Source organism: Cyanistes caeruleus, chromosome 1, assembly GCF_971803275.1.
Source record: "Cyanistes caeruleus chromosome 1, bCyaCae1.hap1.1, whole genome shotgun sequence".
NCBI lineage: Eukaryota > Metazoa > Chordata > Aves > Passeriformes > Paridae > Cyanistes > Cyanistes caeruleus.
Window position 1 is genome coordinate 79,291,938 of NC_141701.1, and position 22,820 is coordinate 79,314,757.

Genomic DNA, 22,820 nt, shown 5'->3' on the forward strand with positions numbered 1-22,820 from the left:
TTGGCATTAGGATTTTACAGTTGCAATATCATGTCTTAATAATTTATAATTCAATGACATTTATTCCTTTCACACCTGTTTTGAATTTCTATACACACATTCTCTTTCATACTGCCTCACACACCCCAGCTTAAGAAAGGAAAAGGCTTTGGGTTCGTGGTTTGATGTTTGGTGGGAAATTTAGGTTATGGGGGTGGGTAAAATATCATAAGCTATTTTGTGCCCTTCTATCTTTCTTTTATCCTGGTGCAATAATTCTCTCTCAGCAAATTTTTTTTCTCTGGCCATACACAAAATATCTAATAAAGACACCAGAAAAGTGAGCATTTATGTTTCAAAGCAAGCAGAGACCTCTAAAAATGACCTTTACAGTCAGTGCTCTGGATAGATATCCTTAAAAGTACATGGCTCCTCTGCAATTACAAGAAAGATTCTTTTCAACATAAAACTGCCCAGATTCTAATCTCATTTTTGCATGTCTAAAGAGCTTTTTTATATTTTGCAATTGCAAACAGCTAGATGAGACAGCTGGTGCATAATGACATACATGTCCTTTTTTGTATTGAACTGGCACTTTGCATTGGAATATAAATGTCTTGGAATTACAGAAATAGCTTTTTATATAGGGCCAGTTATATTTTAAATTTACAGGATGTAAAGACCAAATACCATATAAGGCAATTGATGTGTGATGGCAGCCTGTGCAGAATGTGAGCGCTTCATGAGTCCTAGGAGGCAGCTGCTTAATAACGCAGATTTCAATGTATTTGGAAATTTTTGCTTCAAGGGACACTGTAAGAATATTAAGCTCAAAGATATTTTATTCATAATTTTTTTAACCTTCATTTGATACAGTCTGATATATATATTGTTAGGTATAACTTGCTGCCTCATTAGTATTTCACTGGTTTGAGCACAGTGAAAGAAAATGGGTGACATTCACCGCATTCTCACATAATACACATAAATTCAAGGACTCTTGCTACATTTGGAAGGAATATAAGAATTAAGACAAAATTACAAGCAAAAAAGCAGTCTATTTTTATAGAGCAGATTATCTATACTGAATGTATGATAAATTTATATTGATTTATTTCACAGCAAAAATTAGTCATCTGCTCCATATTCTACTTACAAGTTAAATAACAACTACCTTTAAATGCAGTAACAGTAATGCTCCCCATCTCTGAGAGGAGTTTTGAAGCTGCCAGTTTCAGATATTTTTTCTTTACAGGAAAGGTAGTGAAAGACAGAAAGAATTATAATCAACTATAACCATGGCAGTGATGAAAAATGAGTCATTCAGGTTTTTCTGTTAGGTGGATTGCTTTAATCAAGGATTGGATTGGTATAGAAACAGTTATGCTATAGAGGGGATGCCCTGTAAATTGTAACATCTGAATACACATGCATTATAGAGACACCTGTTTGGCAGTACAGTTCTCTGCTATGCGCTTAATTCTTTATTAATTCCTTTTTTTGTGTGTGTGTGTGTTTTTAATTTGTTTGTTGTTTTTTTTTTGGGGGGGGGATGTTTTTGTTTTTGTTTTTGTTTTTTCCAGGAGCTTACAAAAGAGTGTCATGGGATAAAGTCTACTTGAAAGCATCACTCAGGTAAGCAAGAAGTTGGCTACATCTGCCCAGCTGAAACTCATTACTCATTAGATGACTGCTATGCGCTGTGAAAATGAACCAAGTACGTTCGGGCTGGATGTGTGTGTGTAGCTCAGCCAAAATACTAAGCCCACATCTGCCCTTCTGTAATGGTCTGGGCATTAGGAAAGGAAAAAAAAAGGACAGACAAAATCATAGCTTTACATCTGTATTGCTCATTTGAGGTAGGATAGAATGTGGTACCAGCCCAGGCAAGTTACCTACAGAAAATCAGAGATGGGCTTGGAGCGATAGGAATGATGAGGCTATTGGTGACCTCCAGAGATAGAAAGCAAACCCCTGAAAATAGTAACTCTTTGGTGGGGGGGAACATACCTATCTATATATCCAACCTGGTGTAGAAGGATGAGCCAAAGGCCTACTAAATGTAAAGGCCAGGCCACCAGCCAGGATGTGGACACGTCAACCAGCTGGAGTCTTGTTTTCCTGAGCCTATGGTACCAATCCCAAATGGACCGGACACTCTAGTTTTGGTGAATGTGGTCAGTACAGAGAGAATTTACTTCTCATAGAGCAGAAATTGATGTCCACTCACTACCCCACTCCAGCACAGAAAGTAAAGCTGGAAAATTATTTCATTGAGTAGTGAAGTTCTGACTCTGCAGCTACCACAATCTAAGTGTCTTTGTGGCAACACACAATGGGATGTCCTGGTTGGATATGCAGAACACTTTTGTTTTGACTTATTTCTTGTGGAAAAATTGAGTCTAACAAATCTCCTGACAATCTTTACAATGTTAGAGCAGCTCTAATTTACTCCAAAAATAATGGTCCTTGAATCAGTGGATTTTTTTTTTTTAAATTTTACTTGGACTGACAATAGTCATAAATATTTCATAGTGAGAATTCATTTTGAGATTTTGAACAAGATAAAGGAAAATGACCCCCCCAGGTAGTAGGGTTCGCTTGGTCAAAAAGTCAGAACACAGGTAAATGAGCTGCTGATTAAGATCTGTGAATGTCTGAGAAATTGCCATGAGAAAGACACAAGGCATGACTATGATCTGTCATGGACATTCCAGGTAGTTCCTCTCTCCATTTTTGGGAATTAAATATCTCTGACATATTTTTGATGTTTATCTAATTGTTATAAGTAAGAAAATTACCCAGAAGAGCTGATCTTACATATAAGTACAAAACTCTACATCACAGGTGAACTACCAGTTTTCTTGGCTGATTATAGCTAAAAATGAAACAAATGTGATTTTTATTTTCAGGACATTGTTTTGTAAAACATCTAATGGCTTAATACAGAATTTTAGCTAAAAACAACTACCTGCAATCGTTGCAATACAATTGGTTATACATGAATTGGAATTTTGGTGGGAAAAGGGTATGAAAAAATATTTGGGACAAACCCATGCACTTTTTCTCCACAGTCTGTGAGAACACAGCAATAGAGAAGTTATGTTAGGTGCCCTTTATCCATTCATTATTAAGACCAGAAATGGAATGAATTTTGCAGTCACAGTATTGCTCATTACCTATCAAAAATATTGTCTGGTTCTTGAGGTATTTGAGAAAATCAAGACACATAGCTCCACTGGGAGAATATATATGAGCATTTTTGGATGTGTTAAGAACAGTTACCGTTTCTCTGGGAATGCAGTTGAGAGGATGATGAGCAAGCAAAACACAAATGTCAAAGTTAAGCACTCCTTTTTTAATATATCCAGTTTTCTGATATATAAAAACTAGAAGTAGATGAGAGAAGTCAATGCTTAAATAAATTAGAGACTATTGATTCCTATGGTGGGAATCATCAGATGAAGTATTAGTTGTCCACATCTCAGCTGATCACTAGAGGCTCCTTTTGGAGTCTGTGGCAAAATAGTGCTGCTAAGTGATCCTTCTGATTATAGCAACAGAAATTTCCCTTCATAAATTTGAAGGAATGAATTGTAGCTGCAGACACCGCAGACACAGAAAGGCCAAACCTAAGATAATGTTAATCATTCCACAAGTATTTACAGTTTAGGAAGAAAGGCTCACTCCCACAGGGTGATTTATTGCCCGAGTATTACAAAGATCAACTAAGTCAGAGAGAAACACAGCTAAGTCTCATTCATTGTATGTAAATTGTCTTCATTTTCTCAGATAATTTAACATTTCCCACATTAAAAATGTATGAAAAGAACCTCCAACTGGACTAATTTTTCCTGCCAATTCCCAGAAGTTCATGAGGTGACATCCATATCTGACAGAAATTCCAGGCAATGCTAATGCCAATATCTGACTCCAGGGCAAGCGGAGGACTGTCACTCAGGTATTCTCCTCAGCTAGCATGTGCCACTAGTTTACCTCAGCCACAAGATCATTGATCTACCAAGATGATACTGTAAGCATTTCTTTGTCTCCAAGGGAACTGTTGGAAATAATCATTGCTCCTTTCCCTTCTTCTAAATTAGTTTTTCCTTCACCATGAAGTAAGACTGAGTAGAAAATATTGAATTTAAATAGCTCAGAAAATTAGTACAGACACTTTTACTAAACATGGAGAAAAATGGTATTTCCAGATACAATTTATTGTTTTTTAGTACAGAAAATACTGAAAATTAATGAGAAATGGCAATTATTCATTTCTATGTTGCATTTAGTGAATACTGTATTGTGCTCTGCAAATTTTTCCCTTTTAAATATGCAAGTTGGATTTACAATGGTAAATGAGTAGGGAATATGACTTGAAGTAGTGTAAATGTGAAAATATGTCTCTCATAAATTATGAGAGAAGGATAGCAGTGTATTTTAGCACTTAGCCTCCCAAATGATCCTAATGCTATTACAGGAAAATACCATTTCATTTACCTCTGTAGGACAGCTGTCTTTGACAATACAGTGGAGCAATTGCTGACTGCAACGTTATAAAGGCTTTTAAGAAAAGCAGTGAGTGTTACGTGTAATTGAAAAGCAGAGGAAAATTTATTCAAATGTAAATTAATGGAATAGCGGGAGTTTGTGCATGGAACTGAAGATTTATAACTCCTGAAAGTGATGACATGGGGGTTTTAGCAACAAAAGGATCTGAAAGCCTTGCACTTAAATCTCATTTGAGATGCATCATCACTAACAGCATAGTGCCTTTTCATTCTTTAAGGGGATTTTATCTTACTATAAACCCCAAACAGCAGAAATTTTTTAAAACACTTGACTCTGCTGAGTTTTTGTTAGAACATCTACTTTAATGATGAAACATCAGTGAGCCAAATTTGTAAGATCTGATAATATTTTAGTCTAAGGTAATGTGAATGATTTTCAGTGATATGTGTACATATGTATACAACTATATCCAGGAAAATGCCTTAATTGAAATTAAAGATCAAGTATTTGCCTGTGGTTATGGCTGGCCAAATGCCTGGTTTCCCAAGTTTGTTTTCTAAATTGCACTGTATGAAGTCTCAAATTAGATATCATTACTTAAAAATTTTAGAATAGTATCTAAATAGATATTCAACATATATAGGAGGCAATATTAAACATTTCTTCTCCCCTCTGTTCTCATGTTAATCAGAACTTTGACATTATCTAATACTATTAAAAGCATAATTATTTTGGAAGAAATTCAGGGCTGGCTCTGCACATAGTATTTGGAGCTAACTGCCAGGTCTGCATTCAGTACACATGAAGTGGAGGCAGGTCAGCTATTTGTTCTACAAAGAGCAATTTCTGAATCAAGTAGGAAGGAAAACGGCAATATGAAGACTGCTGGCACTTTTGTTATAACTTGCTACTGAGGTGTGAAGTACTCATTGCCAAGTGGCTTCTGCAGCTGAAGAGGGGCTTGTGCTGAATGCCTGAATGAGAGTCGGAAGTAGGAAATAATATAGTCTGTGAGTGCTGCAAAATGTCTGTAAACATTCATCCATTTATCTCTAATGAAATTAAATACTAAAGTATATATCCATAGGAGAGACCAGCAGTCTTGGAGCAAGGTTAGAGCACTTACAAAGATTTCAGTGTAACGCTATGATTTTTCATAATAATCAGGACCCTAGATATGGTGGAGTCATATGGTTCTTTGCCCCTACCTGGGATGGGATCTTTTTGCAGAAGCCTGACATTTAACAGGAAGAATATCTTTTCAAAATAATAAAAGCAGCTATGACCTTCATTGTTATGCTTTTGATATAGATCATAACCTTGAGTCTTATCCTTGAGATGAGCTGACTTCCTGCAAGGGTATTATCAAGATCTTTCTTAACCGCTGGTAGAATAAACTCTGAAGAGGTGTTGAACGAATGAGTAGCTTTTTGGAAGCTGCTAGCTTGACATGTCACATATTTGATAGTGGGAGCTGCATTGTATTGGATGTGTATATATATACACAGAATTCACAATAATAACCATGTTGCTTTATTTCATAAGACATCCTGTCCATCATAATCTTTTTTGTTCCTTGTCTGATTTTACCATTCTCTATTAGGTTAACTGCTGCATTTTAAAAGCTTGGGACTTAAATATTTTCATTAATAGAAGTCCAAAACCTCTGACCCTTAAATCTTGAAAATAAGAATCAAAGTAAAAATCTGGTTGCATAAGCATGTAGTAGAGTTTGAGAGGAGAAATTGCATTGTTTTGACCCACTAAAAAGAAAAGGGCAATGATATCAGATTCTGGATATCAGTATCTAATACTAAGGTTCAGCTATTAGGCCATTCACTGTAGGCCTTACAAATGGATCTGTAGGTGTAGATCTATTTCTTGGTTGCATGCTGTGTTAACCCATTAATGGGGCACATAGGCTCCCTGTATAAGAATTCAGTCTGCAGAACAGGAATCACTGTAAGCAAATGCAGAAAATGCAGAAGAAAAGTATTTTTATAAACTCTGTCATTCTCCGGATTTTTTTTTTTATTATTATAGTCATGTGCTTAATTTTTCTTGACTTTTACATGTTCATGGAGGTTTTTGAAAGTCTTTAAAAAAAAAAAAAGTCTAAAGTCCTGAAAAATCTGCTTCTATGCTCAGAAGCAGGATCTTATGTCTGGACTTTTATCAGCAATGATATGACCAAGTATGTGACCAGGATGACCATGGCCTTCAGTTTTCAGAGCTAGAAAGTGCTTGGGGATAAATTTCTCATATCTGTATGTTTTGAATGCTGTTTTGTGTTCCACTTCAGGTTTCTAATCCTTTTTTTTTTTGATGGAATCTGTCCTTCAAGAACAACAGCACACATACTTGCTGAAGGATGCCATTACTTTTCTCTGTCTACTAACTAGGTTTCTGATCCTATTTGTTTGATCCTCCTGAAAACAGTTGAAGAATTCATGTTCTTATTAATCAATACAAAAAAATGTTTGGAAAACAGATATAGAAACTCTAGGTCCCCTTGGTTTAGATATTGGAATATAAAGTCTGTTCTGCTGTTCTGCATCAAAAGTAACTTGTTAAGGATTTAAGGCTGTGATGCAGGAGTGGCAAGAATGAGACTAAAATATCTGTGCAAAGAAGCCCTTTACTTCAAATTGAGGATGATTTTTCAGTTTGGGTAAGCACCATTTTTTCCTGTAACACTCCAATGACCTTTTCTGGATTTAAATTTTTTAGAGGGATGTATATTAATTGTAGGATAATGTATGACATTAAGTACAGCACTGTGTAACACTAGATGTTTTCAGGAAAACCGAGCTACAATTCAAAGGCAGAAGCAAGAGCAGGGACTGTTTAAAACACTTTTCTCGAAAGAAAAGGTACGTGAGATTCTGTCACAATTGTCTGTGAGCCAAAATACAGATGAAACCTGACATGAAATACCAAGTATCATAATGTACTTGCTGGGAAAATGTGAAACAAAAAGACAGCACTTCCAGAAAAAATAATAAAGAATTTGTGATTGAGACAAAGCTTCTCTGCTCTGTGACTTACAAGAAATGCAGGAAGACCTTGACAGACTTCTGATGGTGAATTAATTTGAGCTTAGATTTAAAGGTTAGAGTGTAATAACACTTTGATTGTTACCATCCTGATTCTTTATAGGAAAAACATACTCTGCATTATTCAAAGTCTCAACTTTGTCATTGCTGTATGATGATAGGTAGAGGCTTTTCGCGTTATGACTCGCTTTACTCTGTGATGCCATCATAGTAGCAGCATTTTCAGGAAAAGGCTTTCTTTGTTTTAACCTCTGATGTTTCAAAAAATAAAGTCATTAATTTATGTGTGGATAAAAGAAATAATTCACCTTCCTTACCTCTTATCCCTAAAGAACTTAATGTCAGACATTCTTGATGTTGCTCAAAGTTGATAGAAAATCAAAAGCACTCTTTCAAATATGGCCAGATTTTCTTCAGATTTTTGAGTCATGCCATGAGCTTTTATTTCTAGCTGCACAAATTCTTTTTCATTATTATTTTTCTTATTCTAGATATGTGGGAAGTATTCCATAGTGTGAATTGAAATATAAATGGTTAAAGCCAATAAGATGTCTTTGAGAAAGATACATTGGAGTTTGAAGAGGATTGTTATTAAAGAGGATTTTTTGAAGTTCCCTGACATATGAAAAATTATTATTATTACTACAATGACTACTATTGCAGGAAATATAGACCTTCTTCTATGTTAGCTCTCAAACTTATTTATAATTCAATACCAAAAGCAACTTTATTAGTGAATGGAAAGCTAATGACAAAGACACTCTCCGTACATTGAATAAGAAATTTTCGGTAGTACTCTTAAGAAAATTAATCTTTTGTATACAAACTGCATGAAGTTCCTCCCTCCCTCCCTTCCTCCCCTTTATTCTACTCTGCATTACTTTCAGTAGATAGTTCTCTTAGCTTGGCAGAGGGTTTGGAAGGGAAAAGGATCTTGTTTTCTCCCTAGACTGTTTACTGTTAGCATGTTTACGTGAAAGAACTATCAGATAGTGCCATCGGATAAAATACAGCATTGGCAAAGGAAGTAAGGTGCCCCACAGTGGTATATTGTTATGCCTTTTCTTTTTGGTTTTGTGCATCTTGTACTCCATTGCACAGCTTGAGGGATGGACAGTTATTTGGATAGACTAATAGATCATATAAAACCCCCAAGATATTTGATTCTCAGGCGCTCATAACCATAGAAACTGGATGATTCAGTTCCTAGCCATGAAACTTTGCTGTTTTGAAAGGCACTAATCAGTCAGCTGATGCAGACCAAAGAACTATTTATAGGAAGAGATTAGGGCTGTGATTCCCAGATTCAGTTTGCATCCATATCTGAAATTTCAGATACAGTCACTTTTTAATGTGTTCCATTATTTTTTTAATTTAGCCAATTTATTCAACTTTTTTTCGCAATGTCATTTTCTCTCTTTCCTTCTCCAAATATTTTAACTGATAAATCCATGTTATTAAGGCACCTAAGTATGTTGTCAGAAGATTCAACTCTCAACTGAACTGTGAATTTGCTATTTTTTATTTTTCAGAAAGTATTTGCAGCTTTTCCTGCATTTTTTCTAAGAGCACACAAACCAGCAGATGCACACACAAAAGAAAAAAACACCAAATGTGTATGTACTTTAACTTCTTACCTATTAAAATGTAATCAAAAGATAATTGAATAACTGAATAGGAGTATTTTTCAGTTTTTCATCTCTCTGTTACAACAGTCTTCCTTTTGTAAAGATGGAACATTTGAGATCTTTTGAATGCTTCAAACATCAGATACAACACCTAGTAATATTTTACCAATAAAATATTAAAAAACATGAATTTCACATTATTTTTCAGTCCCCTACTAATTTTAAATAAATTTATAGCAACTGGAAAGTTAATTTTTCTGAGTCTTTACATTGTTTTACCTACTGAAAATCAAATACATATTAAAATTTTGTAGCACTTTATCATTTTGAAATTAAGCTGTATGAATAAAACTTGTTTCCCATGGAATATAGTACAAATGTTACTGAATTAGAATAATTTTCTCCTTAAATTTCATTTAATGAAATTATTCCATTTTAATTTAATTTTATTATTCTAGATATGTCTACTGTGACCCCATTGGTCTGTTTTGATATATGTACTCTGCTTCATGGTTATCCTTGGAGATTAAATTCCTGCTGAACAAAAGAATTTATCATTATATCTTGCCGGTCAAATTGTATAAGTCATGGATTAAATCAAATAGACAAACAAAGAGTACTTTTTGTATCACAGCCACAATACACAAACTTTCCCTTTTTCTCATCTTTGGCTGAAATTCACTTTAGAAAACAGTAATACAAAAGTAAAAAACTTTGATAAGCCTGTGTTGAGAACTCTGTCCCTCAGTTTTTTATCTAAAATTCAGCAGACAGACTTAAAGCTTTCTTTCTTCTGTGCTTTCCTCATCACAAGGTACTTTCTATCATAGATATATTTTGCTACAAACCCAAGCCCCCTATGCTCCCTTTTCTGAAATGGAATCTGCAATTTAAGGGAGGTGAAGGGGGGGGTGTGCAGGGGTTTGCAAGAAACAGTTGAGGTGAAAAAAATAATTTAATTACCTGTGAATGAAAAGGTTGAAAAATATGCTCTAATTCAATCATTCACAGGTTGAGGGAAGACTAGAAAGTAATAGTTTTATTTTTTTTAACTTTCATGAGATACTCTAACAGTGGGAGGCATAGGCATGATACCATTCTTAAAAACAGAATAGCAATATCTTAACAATACAAATACGCTATTTTAAATTAGTTCTGACATGGAAAAATAAGATTTTGAACATTTTCTTAGCACTATTTTCCCAAGAGGTATTATGTATAAATTAATTAAGCAATCAGGGAAAGGAGATTTTGATTACTTGACTATGCTTTTATCATTATTTACAATCACAGCTTATTCTAATACAAAAATAATTGCTGTTTTCAAGCTTAGTAAGCTGCACAGGAACATTTTAATGTATTGGTTTCACAGAAGATCTCTAAGCGTATTTCTTAGGTAAGATACGGTTGCAGATCCCTCAAGTTTTTAACACAGATAATTCAATATTGTAGCATTCAAAACTAAACACTTATTTTAACAGGACAACTGTGACAAGAAATTCTGATTCAAATATGGCAATACAGGACAAATAAAGCAATGGAGGCTGCATGAAAGGAGGCTAATAATGTTTTGGATGGATATCACCTTGGTAAGGAAGCAGATATAAGGGTACTTTGCAGAATTTGGAGGAGTATTTGTCTACAAGGATGAGTTCTAATGCACAGCTACTATATCAATCTTAATTAAGCCAGTATTATAGAACTGCTTCATTCCCTGTTCCGCATGCCTTGACCTTTGTGGAAGTATACTGGTCACAGCAATGCTCACCCAGCAGTTTTCATTGTTAAGAACCATCTCTTTCCAAATCATCTTATGGACAAAAGGGTTGAGCCAATGTAGCATCAATAATTTATAGTCAGTTGTTTTTTTAGAAGTCCAGTAGTCCAGATTATCTACTTAATACAGAAAAGACTAGGGTTTTTTCTGTTTCTTTCTTTCTTTGTTGGCGAAATCTTTAACCTGGCAGCGACCCTCTGTTTTTTTCATGCTGTTCATTCACAGTACCTTGAGGAGAGGCATGGAGAAGTACAAGTCCATGCCAGAATGCATGTAATGTTCATAGTGGGGATTTCTTCCTTTCCTCTGCCAGTAAAAGCATGATCTCAGTATCACCACTTTCTTTCTTCTCAGCTTGGAGGTCTGTTTTTGTCTGTTATGGCAATTCTCCTCTTTTTCTTGCTGATCAGGGAACCAGGACCAGCATCCAACAAACAGTATTACATAGTCCTAGCTCAGTCTGGAGAGGCTTGAGTGACTTTTATTGGGGTACAGAGGTCCAAATTTTTTATAGGGATAGTTACTTATCTTTTTTCATGTTTTTTGAAACTGAGAAGCTTAAATCTAAGGCCACATTTTTCAAAGATGACCTCTAATTTCTTGGGTTTTGGCTGGATGACTTCAGTGTAGTCAGAAAGTCTGGGATTTTCTGTGTTTTTTTTCCAGGCTGATGATGTTCTTCCAGCACAGATCACTGTGAAGGGTGAACACTCAAGTCAAGGTGTGTCTATGGGCATCAAACCTCTGGGTAAATGAATTGTGTCAGGATGCAATCCCTGTACTCAGTGTCATACATCATGTCAGATGGAAATATGCATTTGCTGATGGAGAGTATGGGAACTCTCACTCCAGTAGTGAATGCATGGATTTATATTTTCCACCTGTGTTAATCATGACCCTAGTAAAGATCATGAAAAAAAGATCATCTGAGTGAATAGAAATTCTGTCTTTCAGAAGAGAAAATGCTTAGTTGTTTGGGGTTCTTTTAGATGTGGATTATAGTGTGTTTAAATTTTATACAAGCAAACTTTCTTTGTGACATCTGCTGTCAAATTTGACTCTGAATGAATTCTCTGAGGGGAAGTAATTCATTGCCTTGAGAGTACTACCTGAAATGTGCAAGTGAGCACTTAAGCTCCATTTAGCATGTGAAAAAGATGCAGTATAACCTTCTCCATTTTTGAAATTCAGTTTTCTTTTACTGGGAGACTTTCAGAAGTGGACTGGCAGATTAAGTAGTTGAACCAGCATGACAATAAGAAAAGCAAAATAAACCTTAAAGGGCAGATTTTTTTTATTGTCTAGTCAGTCTTTACATGAGTTTAATCTTTGTTGCTGGCAACTGAATGCTCTCGTTCATTGTTGCTCTTCTATTTCATTATACAGTTTCCATCCGAGAGGTCCATTATCAGAATGCACTTATTAAACATGGCATCAAAAGAGCAAGATGATGTTTAGGTAGAAGTCTAGGCCAAGGATAATAAATATTTATTAACAGAGAATATTGTCATACTGGTGAGATGCTAACTGTCTTCAGCCAAAAGATTTCTGGAAACAGCAATTATTTGCAGTGAGACTCCCAGGAGGATTCAGTACTTGCTATAGCTAAGCTTTACAACAGCTGTTAGATATTCTCAGTATCTTTTCTTAAGGCTGCTGCTTGACAACCCTTTCCATGAAGATGTTTCTTCTAGTATCCAATCTAAACCTTCTCTGGCATAATTTAAGGCCATTTTCTCTTGTTCTATCACTTGATGTTTGGGAGAAGAAATTTACACCTCATTTGGCTACAACCTCTTCTTCAGGCATAAGGACTCCCCTGAGCCTCCTTTTCTCAAAGGCTGAACAACACCAGTTCCCTCAACTGCTCCTCATAGGGCTTGTGCTCCAGATCCTTACCCAGCTCATCTGCCCTCCTCTGCATATACACCAAATGCTCAGTGTGTTTCTTGGAGTGAGGGGCCAAAAATACACACAGCTCTGTGGAGTTAGGAGCCCAAAACACAGGACTTGAATTGCAGCCTCACCAATGCCAAGTACAAGGGGACAATCACTGCCCTGCTCCTGCTGGCTACACTATTGCTGATACAGGTCAGGATGCCATTGGCCTTGTTGGCTACCTGGGCATATGCTAGATCATGTTCAGCTGGCTGTCAAACAGCACCTTTTCTTCCAGGCAGCTTGCTAGCCACTCTTTTCCATGCTTGTAGTGCTACATGGGATTTTTGCAACCCAAGTGTAGGCACTTTGTTCGACCTTATACAACCTGACATGACCCAACAATCCAGCATATCCTGATCCATCTGCAGAGCCCTCCTACCCTCCTGCAGATCAATACTCACAGCTAACTTGATGCCCTCTGCAGACTGACTGAAGGTGCACTTGGATCTCCCCTGTCCAGACCACCAAAAATGTTAAACAGGACTGTCCCTGGTACTGAGCCTTGGGGAGCCCCACCAGCTGCCAGTTGGATATAATTCCATTCACCACCATTCTCTAGGCTTGGCTAGCCAATTTTTTTTTTTTGGCCAGTCAAGAGTACACCCATCCACACCATGGGAAGTCTGTTTCTCCAGAAGAAAGCTGTATGAAACAGTGTCACAAGGCTTTATTAAATCCACATAGACAACAGCCACAGCCTTTCCTTCATCCACTAGGCAGGTCACCTTGTCATAGAAGGGGTCAGCTTGGTCAAGAAGGACCTTCAGGCTGGGCCTGAACACCTGATTGTCCTGTACATATTGCATGATGGCACTCAAGATGATCTGCTCCATGACCCCCTCCCCTAGCACTGAGATCAGACTGAGGGTCTGTAGTTCCCCAGATTGTACCTCTGGCCCTTGTAGATGGACATCTCATTTACTAATCTCCTGACAACTGGAACTCTGCCAGTCCCCCGAGTACTCTCAGGTGAATCCATCCAGCCCCATGAACTTTTGTGGGTTTAAGTTGCTTAACAGGTTGCTGCCCATTCCCTCTTGGATGATGGGGTTTCATGCTGCTTCCAGCTCAGGAGACTGGATACCTTAAAGACAATTGTTCTGACTATTAAAGACTGAGACAAAGAAGGCATTAACTACCTCAGCCTTTACCTCATCCTTTGTGATTATATTTCACTCCACATTGAGTGAAGGACAGAGGTTTTCCTTCACCCTGTTGTTGATATATTTGTAAAAAATTTTCTTTTTGCCTTTTACAGCAGTGGCCAGATTAAATTCCTGCTGTTTTTTGGCCCTTCTACTTTCCTTCCCCCATAACCTCACAATATCCCTGTAGTCTGACTGACTTGCCTGCCCCTTCTTCCAGTGGTGATATACTTTTTCTCACTGAGTCCCAGACAAAGCTGGAAGTTTAGCCATGGGGATGCCTGCTCCTGATTTCCATCTTAAAGCACCTGACAACTGGACAAACTGGTCTCCCAAGGTTGCAGGCAGCTTTTCGGTGGACCTCATTTTACCTTGAATTTATTAATCAAATTATCTGACTTTTTAACATTTTTCTATTATAAAATTTGGGACCACTTTTCTACTTTCTTTTAAAGTTTTTACACTGTGTGGCAGTACTGAAGTAAATTCAGTGCATATCCTTTAGTAGTGTTCAGTTGCCTGACAGAGGCCTTTACCTTGGGTTTGTAGTGTAGCTGAAAAATAAGGACAAATCTGTCCTCTAAATAATTCTTAAATGTCAGGAGTAAATGACAGAGTGTGTGGAGGGAAAAAATACCTGCACTATTCTGAGCTAGAAGTCTTGGTGGAGCTGTTCTAAATTAGGGGCCTGATTCTCATTACTTCAACATAGCACCACGAATGTGAGCTAAATATCTGTTAGCATCCTGGATTTGAATATTCTGCATGAAGGCTGTTTGGGGCAATCCCAGGGATACAGATGGCAGCCAGTAAATAAACAGTAAGCTGTGTGTGTTGCGGGGCTTCCCTGTTGCTGGAGAGACAAAGATTCTGTTTCTCCTTCATCACTAGAAAAGTCTGAGGGACTTAAAGGAGACAGTTCAGCAGACACTTTCACAACTCTGGGTCTCAGCAGATGCCAGAAGAAAGCAAGTAATTAGTTCTCAGGTGCAGAATTAAAAGATATTTAAGAAACATTCACTATGAATCGTATCTTTGCATTTTTCTACTCAAAGGGAAAAAAAATAGAGATGCCAAGAATGTGACTTGTTGAAGTGTAATTACTGAAGGCAAATGTTGGAATCCAAAATAAAAGCCTCTCTGAGCTCCTCAGAGAGAGAAAATAATTAAAATGTAAAACCATAAATACAGAGTAAAAGTGTAGGTTTTAGTTTTAAGTAAGAAAAAAAATAGCTTAAGTGCCCTAAGAGTCTGTGTTAGCTAGTGAAAAGCCTTATTACCCAGTTTAAAGTTCAGTGATAATACCCTTCACAAATTCAACTTAGCTCCAGACATAATAAAAATATAGTTTGTATTCTTAGATAAGAACAGATAGAATTATTCACATAAACAGATAATATCCTATATGTATGATTTAGGTAAAAAGAACATTGCTTTCACATGTTAGAATTAAGCTTAGATTGCTGTAAAAAATATTGTTTTAGAAGCGTGTTTTTAGCTGATTGGGTGATTTCTGGATTTAATCCCCTGTATTGGGGATTGGAGAAGAACAACTGGCAGAAGGAAAAAAAAAACATCTGAAGAAGAAGAACAGCAGCTCCATCATCACCAACTGCTTTTGTGGCCCAAGATAACAGAGCTCCACACCGAGAAGCTGCTGCCCCAAACACCGGGACCTTGTACCAGAGACCTGCTGCTCAGAACTCAGGACTTTATGCTAAAGCTTTTAGTAAGGATTTTAACTCTCTGAACTCTCTGCCTTTGAGACTGATGCTTTTATACAATAAATACCTTTGTAGCAACCATCAACTGCTCATGTCTCTTTGAGACCTGGAAATATTTCTGTAATCCCCGTTGAAGCTGCGACAGGAAAAAAATAAACAAATAAATAAATAAATAAATGCATTAGTTTACGTAGTCACAGGATTTTTGTTTTTTGTTTTTGCTTTTTTAATTTTTATTTTGTGGAAAAAAATTAAACATTCATAGAGGAGGAAAAAAAATCCTTTCTTTAATCTTAACTTTCCAGTAGGGAGAAGAAGTGATAGGAGAAGGTGAAGGAAGATTAGAGTTGTAAGAAGTCTTCATTTACACTGGTAAGATCAAGTAAAATAGGAATAGTCTGTCTATAGTCCTATAGTCTGAATAGTCCTATTCAAAAACTTAATCTAGACCTTATTTTCTCAGACTTGTCATCACATTTCTTTAATTATAATATGCTTGCATTTTGCAGTAGCAAACATGCAGATATGACTTGTTATATTTTTCAGAGGCTTAAAGAGATTAAAATTTGATTCTATAAGTATTTTGATATCTAATATCATCTTTCATAATTTTCTCTTGAATCTTAATGTAAATACTTCTAGTGCTTTGTAGCAATCAATCCAAACATAATTTTCAAGACAGAAAATCAAAAAAATGCAAGTGATTAATTAAAATGGGAAAACGATGACTTGACTTATTCAAGATCAGAAGCAAATACCAGCTTTCTTCCTCTGGAGATTAGTCCAAATATCACTGCTGAAGTACATCTCAGCAGCTCAAACATGCATTTTTAATCACTACTTTTCTTTACATCCGTTACAAAATTAGAAATAGCCCATTACAAAATTAGTAGCTGTTTACAGACTAGGAATCTTAGGATTTGTTTCTGTTTGTGACATATTTTTTATGAGCAATAAGCTACATGTTCTTTGCTAAATTATTTCCCATGCATGTGAGATACTAAAACTTGAAAGTGCCTGACAGAGTTCCATACTTGCTGCCTTCAGCATTTTCTTCCTCTTTTGAAGATGTAGTCTTTTCTCAAGTCCCTTCCTTGCATTGTTTTCAAATCAGGGGGAATAGATGTGGATTATATAATGTGGGAATTAATTTTGATGAATTCCCATCATTATTCAAAACTCCTTTTCATTTACTATTCCAAGTGTTTATAAACACTATAAAATTATCTAAATCTGTCTAATATCTAAAATTATTTGTTTCCTAAGTCACTGGCAATGATCTTTGTGATATTTCTTTTCCAACCTTTCAACTTGCAATATAGCTGATTTATGATCCTTTTTGAAAATTTCCCTTTAGCACCAGTCATAGGACAATTGTATTTTGCAAAGAAGTACATGTAGAAAATAATAAGAGACTCTGTTTCCTAGTGACATTGTAAGCTATCTAAAATTCCAGTCTACAGCTATTTATTGTAGCGATTTCTGGGAGGGGTTGGGGTTTTATTGTTTGTTTAGTTTTGGGGGTCCTATTGGGGGAGGGGATTTTTTTGGTTTGATTTATTTTGTTTTTGAGAAAAAAAAAAAAAAAGTATCCATTTCCTTCATCACATTCAGTGTCTCATTTTATCAAATTAATAGCTATTAATATGAGTTCTATAATTGACATTTTTTCCTCTTACTCTGGCACATGGAATTATTTTAAGTAGAAATCAGAAGGCACATAAAGTGGAAAGGGATAAAAGCGAGTAAATACAAACATGTATTTCCCTCCTTCTTAAGAATGGAGCTAACATAACTAAGAGAATAAAATTATTTTTTAGCCAGTGAGTAAAATTGTGATTACTGTTTGTCCACAGAAAAAGTTAACTGAAAACCATTTTAATCCATTATAGAATTCTGAATATTGACAAACTGTGATTAAAACTCAAGTTAATCTACAGATTACGTTAGCAAAGTAACTCAATTCACTGACGGAAACTTTTAAAATTCCTTTGGAAAGGTTCATTTTATGAAGCTCAGTGTTGATCTTTAAAAAATTCCAAGTTAATTAAAAGGCTAAAATGTTTCCAGACTTTCCAGGTTTTTTATTATTAAGCAAGTAATCTTTACTAAGTAAGTTTTCTTTTACAGATGTGTTTCAACTATTCTATTATAATGTATATGTATCATATGTTTTCACCCTGCATTCTTTCTCCCCTGTTCTATCTTTAGATATTAATTTGCTGCTGCATAGCTTTACTTCTAACATTTATTTCAAGAAGAAAAGAAAACTACTTCTCTGGTGGTTTTCTAAGCCTTATAGTGTCACAGATGATAAAGGATTTTCATTCCCTTTGCTTGGACACCATTTACCCTAGACTTTCTTCAGGTTCTGTTGTTGCTGCCTGGTTTTACTTGAATAAATGATTCATTAAAATCAAAGTAGTTTCTTTTATGGTTGTCAAATTCCCTAGAAATAGCCTCCTGGAAATTGCTTGCTAATGCTGAGAACACTTGAAAGTTTCCAGTCTTATAGCCCTTAAGCCATTGCCTTGTACAGTACTTGAATTAGATATGTTATGCATCAGCTTTGAGTAATTACAAATGCTAAAATTTTTCATGAGATCAGAGAGGAAAAAAGGTCAGAGTTCATATTATATAATTTCTGTGTGATTGTGGCAGCCCAGACTATGAGAATGGACTGCAATGCATTGTTAGTGTGCTAAAACATTGCTGCCTTGAAGCACATTGTTGATGTGGAGAGTTGACCCTGGACATCAACAAGATTGCACCCAGCAGCTCTCTCAGTCCCCCTCCTCAACCAGACAGAGGATTGAAAATGTGATATGCCAAGATAAAGACAGGAAACTCACCATTTGCCATCACTGATAAAACAGACTCAGTTTGGGAGGAAAAAAAAAGAAAAATGCATCGCCCATTAAAATAGAGCTGTATCGTGTGGAACAAAGACCAAAAAAAATACTGACCTTATCCCACTGTACGTCCATCTTCCCAAACTCAACTTCACTCACACATTTCTGGCTTCTCTTCCTCCTCTCCTCCAGTGAGCAGCGCAGGGGGAGGGGAAATTGGAGGCTGCGCTCAGTCCATAGCATCTCTTCTCTGCAACTTCTTCCTTCCTACATTTTCCCTTCAGCCTAGAACATTCCACGGATCACCGGGAAAGCCCGGCCCGCCCGGGGTCTCTCCCTGGCCGCAGGCCCATCCCTGCCGAGTCTCTGCCGGCCTCGGCCCCGCTCCCGCTGTCCCCCCGGGGCTCGCAGGGCTGTTTGTGGCTCGGTTCCCCTGGCTCAGCCCTGGCTGCCGGGCAGCGTTTTGCCCTCCCTTGGCCAGGCCTTCCCCGGGGCTCTCGCCCGCCCGCCCGTGGCTGAGGGGCTCAGCCGGGCCCGGCCCTGGGGCCGCTGCAGCCGCCGGCACCTTGCCATGGGCTACCCTGAAAAGTAATTAAAAAATTGTGGTCAGTGTCTGTCAAGCATCTTTTATTAAAGATTCAGTGTTATGAGACCTGCTTTGTAAAATGTTTACTGTAGCTTTCTAGACTTTTTTTATAAAACCCATTACAAAGATGTTTGTAAACAAAGCATCTTTGGAACACCTAAAATTCTTCACTTGTCAGCTCCCTTGTACTGAGTTTCTGTGTAGCTTACCGTGGGCTGTTTGTTTGTGTGTTTATTCGCTGGGATATCTATTAAATTGCAATTTGAGATTTGTTGCAAAATGGTTTCAAAGTTAGTTTGTGGTGATGGTTTTTCAGAGAGCTTGTTGGAGGTACTGAAGTCATAGATGAATTTTCAACAAGCTACCCAGAGATAAAAGGGTATTGCATTTAATGTAAGGTCAGAGAACATTACTTTAAACTCCTAGCAATGCATTTTGTACCTGATACTGGCACCAAAAAGCAGCTTTGAGTCCCTAAACTTATCAAAAACTATATTCAGTGAAACTCTGGGGTTTTTTTAATGGCCTTCAGTACTAAAATAGTATGTAAAACCACTTGAAAATTCTAGTTACACCATATAAATCCATTTGTGTTAGGACGTTCAACTGTAAAAAAGAAATACTTCTTAAATAGCTCTTGAAGGTACTGAAAATGTTAAAATTACAAAGGAAAAGTCATCTTGACATATTTCAGGATATCTTGTGCCTAATGTAGGAGCTGCACTCCTACAAATTCACTTCTCTGTCTGCCTCAAAGGAGAAAACTTAATTTCCTTTTTCCTTCCACAAGGCTTCTATAAATGTGATAAGTCCAGGAATTTTGTTTCGGTGAAAAGGTTTAGTAAGAAATAAGCTTTAAAGCACAGTTTAAAAACGTGCTGACTGTGATGCCATGCAGAAAATGTCTGCAGACAGTGCCCTCTTCAAGTTGTGACACCACTGAGATTGCAGAAAATCTGTAATGCTTCCAAAGAACAAAATGGAAGGGTGGAATCTGCACACAGAGCAGAGCCAATGTTAAAATTTTTTGCCATCATTAACATAATCCCACTAATTCCCCAGTATCCTGACAGGCAGGGTCTGGAGCTTGTAGGACCTGGAGGCCCTGAAAGGGTGGCATTGGCTGTCCTGGCTGTTGGGGAGTGACTCTTATGTCTTTGGGGTGAGCAGGGCTGTGCAATACCAGTTGTGCTGACACTGTGACAGCGGCATCACTGCCAGTTGACCATTGCCACATGATCAACACAGCTTGGGTTTTACCAGAGGCTGATAGTCACCAACAAGCACTAGCTATGTGCTGCCCAGGGTACCTGGAGAAGGGTGCAAAGAGTTTCTGAGGAAAGAAAATATTTATGAAAATAAACCTACACAGGCTTAAGGCTGAAGGAGGAAATCCCTTTCACAGCCCTGGCCAGGCTCTTGTACTGCCCAAGGTGTATCCTTTAAGGCCTTTGGACAAATGCCTACTTTATTCTTAACTCTGTCTAGCCTCTGTTCTAAGTCAGCCTTCTCAAGGCACCAGTTCAGACAACTGAATGTAATCTAATGCAGTTAAAACTACTGTGATAAAACGGTAAGATATGTCTGTGTGTTTAGAATTAGTGGATCAGTTCCTATGCTAGAAAATATTCAAATTACTAACAGATTTGGCATTGGTAGAACTGACAGTAGAAAGTTGGTAAGTACCTACCAGTTATCTCTGCAGAAAGTTTTTTGTCGAGTTCCACTCAGAAATGATTTTTGGCTTGTGTGACAAAATTGCCATCTCCCAAATTGGTTCCTCTCTTGCTGAACTGAAAAGAATAATTTGGAAGGAAGTGTTTAAAAATTTCAGATGGTGTATTTTTATTAATTTTAAAGGCCTTGTATTTCACTTCAGCATAGTTAGTGATCTCTGTTTCATAGCTATAACACTGAGGAAGGCAACTTTTCTGCTGTCAACTTGATTTAAATGCAGTTTTTCAAGTAGGTTAATGTGTAATATTTTCCTCTGTAAATGAATATTTTTTCTCTACTCAGAATTTAGTTTTTTTGTTAGTGTGCATTTATTTCCCATTCACTTTTTTAAAACTTAGACAGCTTTTTTGTCTAAGGCATCATTTTTTTAACTGAACTTCCTGTTTCAGAAAATCAAGGTGAATAATTACAGTGAGAGACTAATGGAAATGAAGTGACAATACTAAAGGATTTCTGAAATTTCATTAATTTTGCACACTTAATGTGTTATGTGTTCTTCTTCCTCCATTGCTGGAAGCAGTAAACAAGGTATTTTTGATATCTGATATATGGTGGTACTTCAAGATATATGAATCTCTTATGTGTTTTACACTTTGAAGCCATGTCTTCTGCTCGCACAAAAGCATTCTTTCTTCCCCAAACTATTTTTTGTCAAGGTCAGTTGTAGTTTATTCACATCCTAGCAGACAGAACATCCTTTAAAAACAGTTCAGCTAATAACACCCCATTTCCTATGGTATGTGCTCTATATACTCTAGGGTTTCTTCCCTCTCTTCTCTTCATTGAATCCTAGCTGTTCCTCAAACTTGTAACATCTACCATCAGGTAGAGGGCAAGAATGGCTTTGCCACTATAGATCAACATGTCCTTATGGCCAATGTCTGTTGACAAACAATGATAGCTGCATTCTTCTTGCATTTCCCACTGCAAAGACTTGCTCTGTCTCTACAAAGCCTGTGGGAATTTGATTCTCATTTGTGGTCTTTATTGCTTTGTCAAGGCAGGGTGAAATAGTTCCATTGGTCAAAAGTTTACTAAGATTGTGCTGAGTAGGTATAACAGACTGAAGCAGGGATAGGCAAACAATCTACGGAAACCTTAGAAAATTCTGCAATTTATTTTGTTTATCTGCACTCATCCAATAATGTTGAGAAAGCAATGAAATTTCTGACATATCTCTAACAGTTTAATAGAAGACACTATTTTCCCTGTCACATTTACTATTAGCCATGTATTGGGTTCCAGTTCAACAGCTCTTATAATTTAGTTTTGACAAATTGATATCTTACTTGTTTTTGAAGCATTTTTCTTATCACCTTGTGGTTAACAAAGGCTCTTTTTTTGTTACCATTTCATCACATTTTCTTCCTAAACTATCGCTTCATCTTATGTACGATGATTGGCTCTGCTTTAGTACCTTTTAAAATGAGTACTAAACACAAGCCATAGATCTTACTGGTTCAAATAAAAACAAGTATATTGTTCAGCATTGCAGAGCATGATTGAACAAGTCTGTGATAATTCTTGATGTGCACAAAGACACTTCAGGGGCTGTCATTTTTGTGATCACTTAAATGAAAAAAGCCTTATATGTGCAGATGGCTTTTCCTGTGTACATTTTAGTGGCTTGACTAATTTCCTTTTGGAGGCATAAATTGCATATGTTGTAGATAAAAAAGGCTGACTGTCATGTGTAACAATTATATTTTAAAGGAATAGTAGTACAAGTATCAATCTTAATGTTTTTTGAGCAATAGCTACTTTTAAAAGTTCAATATGTTTTTAACTGCTTGGTCAAATGATGAGTCAGATCTTAGTTTATAATTATCTTGGCTTGATATAATTGGGATAACAATGTGTTTGTGAGTGAAGTGAGCTAAAAA

At 36.7% G+C, this 22,820-nt stretch overlaps 1 long non-coding RNA gene across 1 annotated transcript; it reads right to left on the bottom strand.

Moving 5' to 3' along the window:
* Positions 1–8,248: 8,248 nt before the first annotated feature.
* Positions 8,249–19,006, bottom strand: LOC147655646 (uncharacterized). Its single transcript, XR_015289557.1, has 2 exons — positions 18,729–19,006; positions 8,249–11,646 (listed from the first exon to the last, which is right to left on the bottom strand). It is a non-coding gene; the product is annotated as an uncharacterized LOC147655646 (long non-coding RNA).
* Between the last annotated feature and the right edge of the window lie 3,814 nt (positions 19,007–22,820).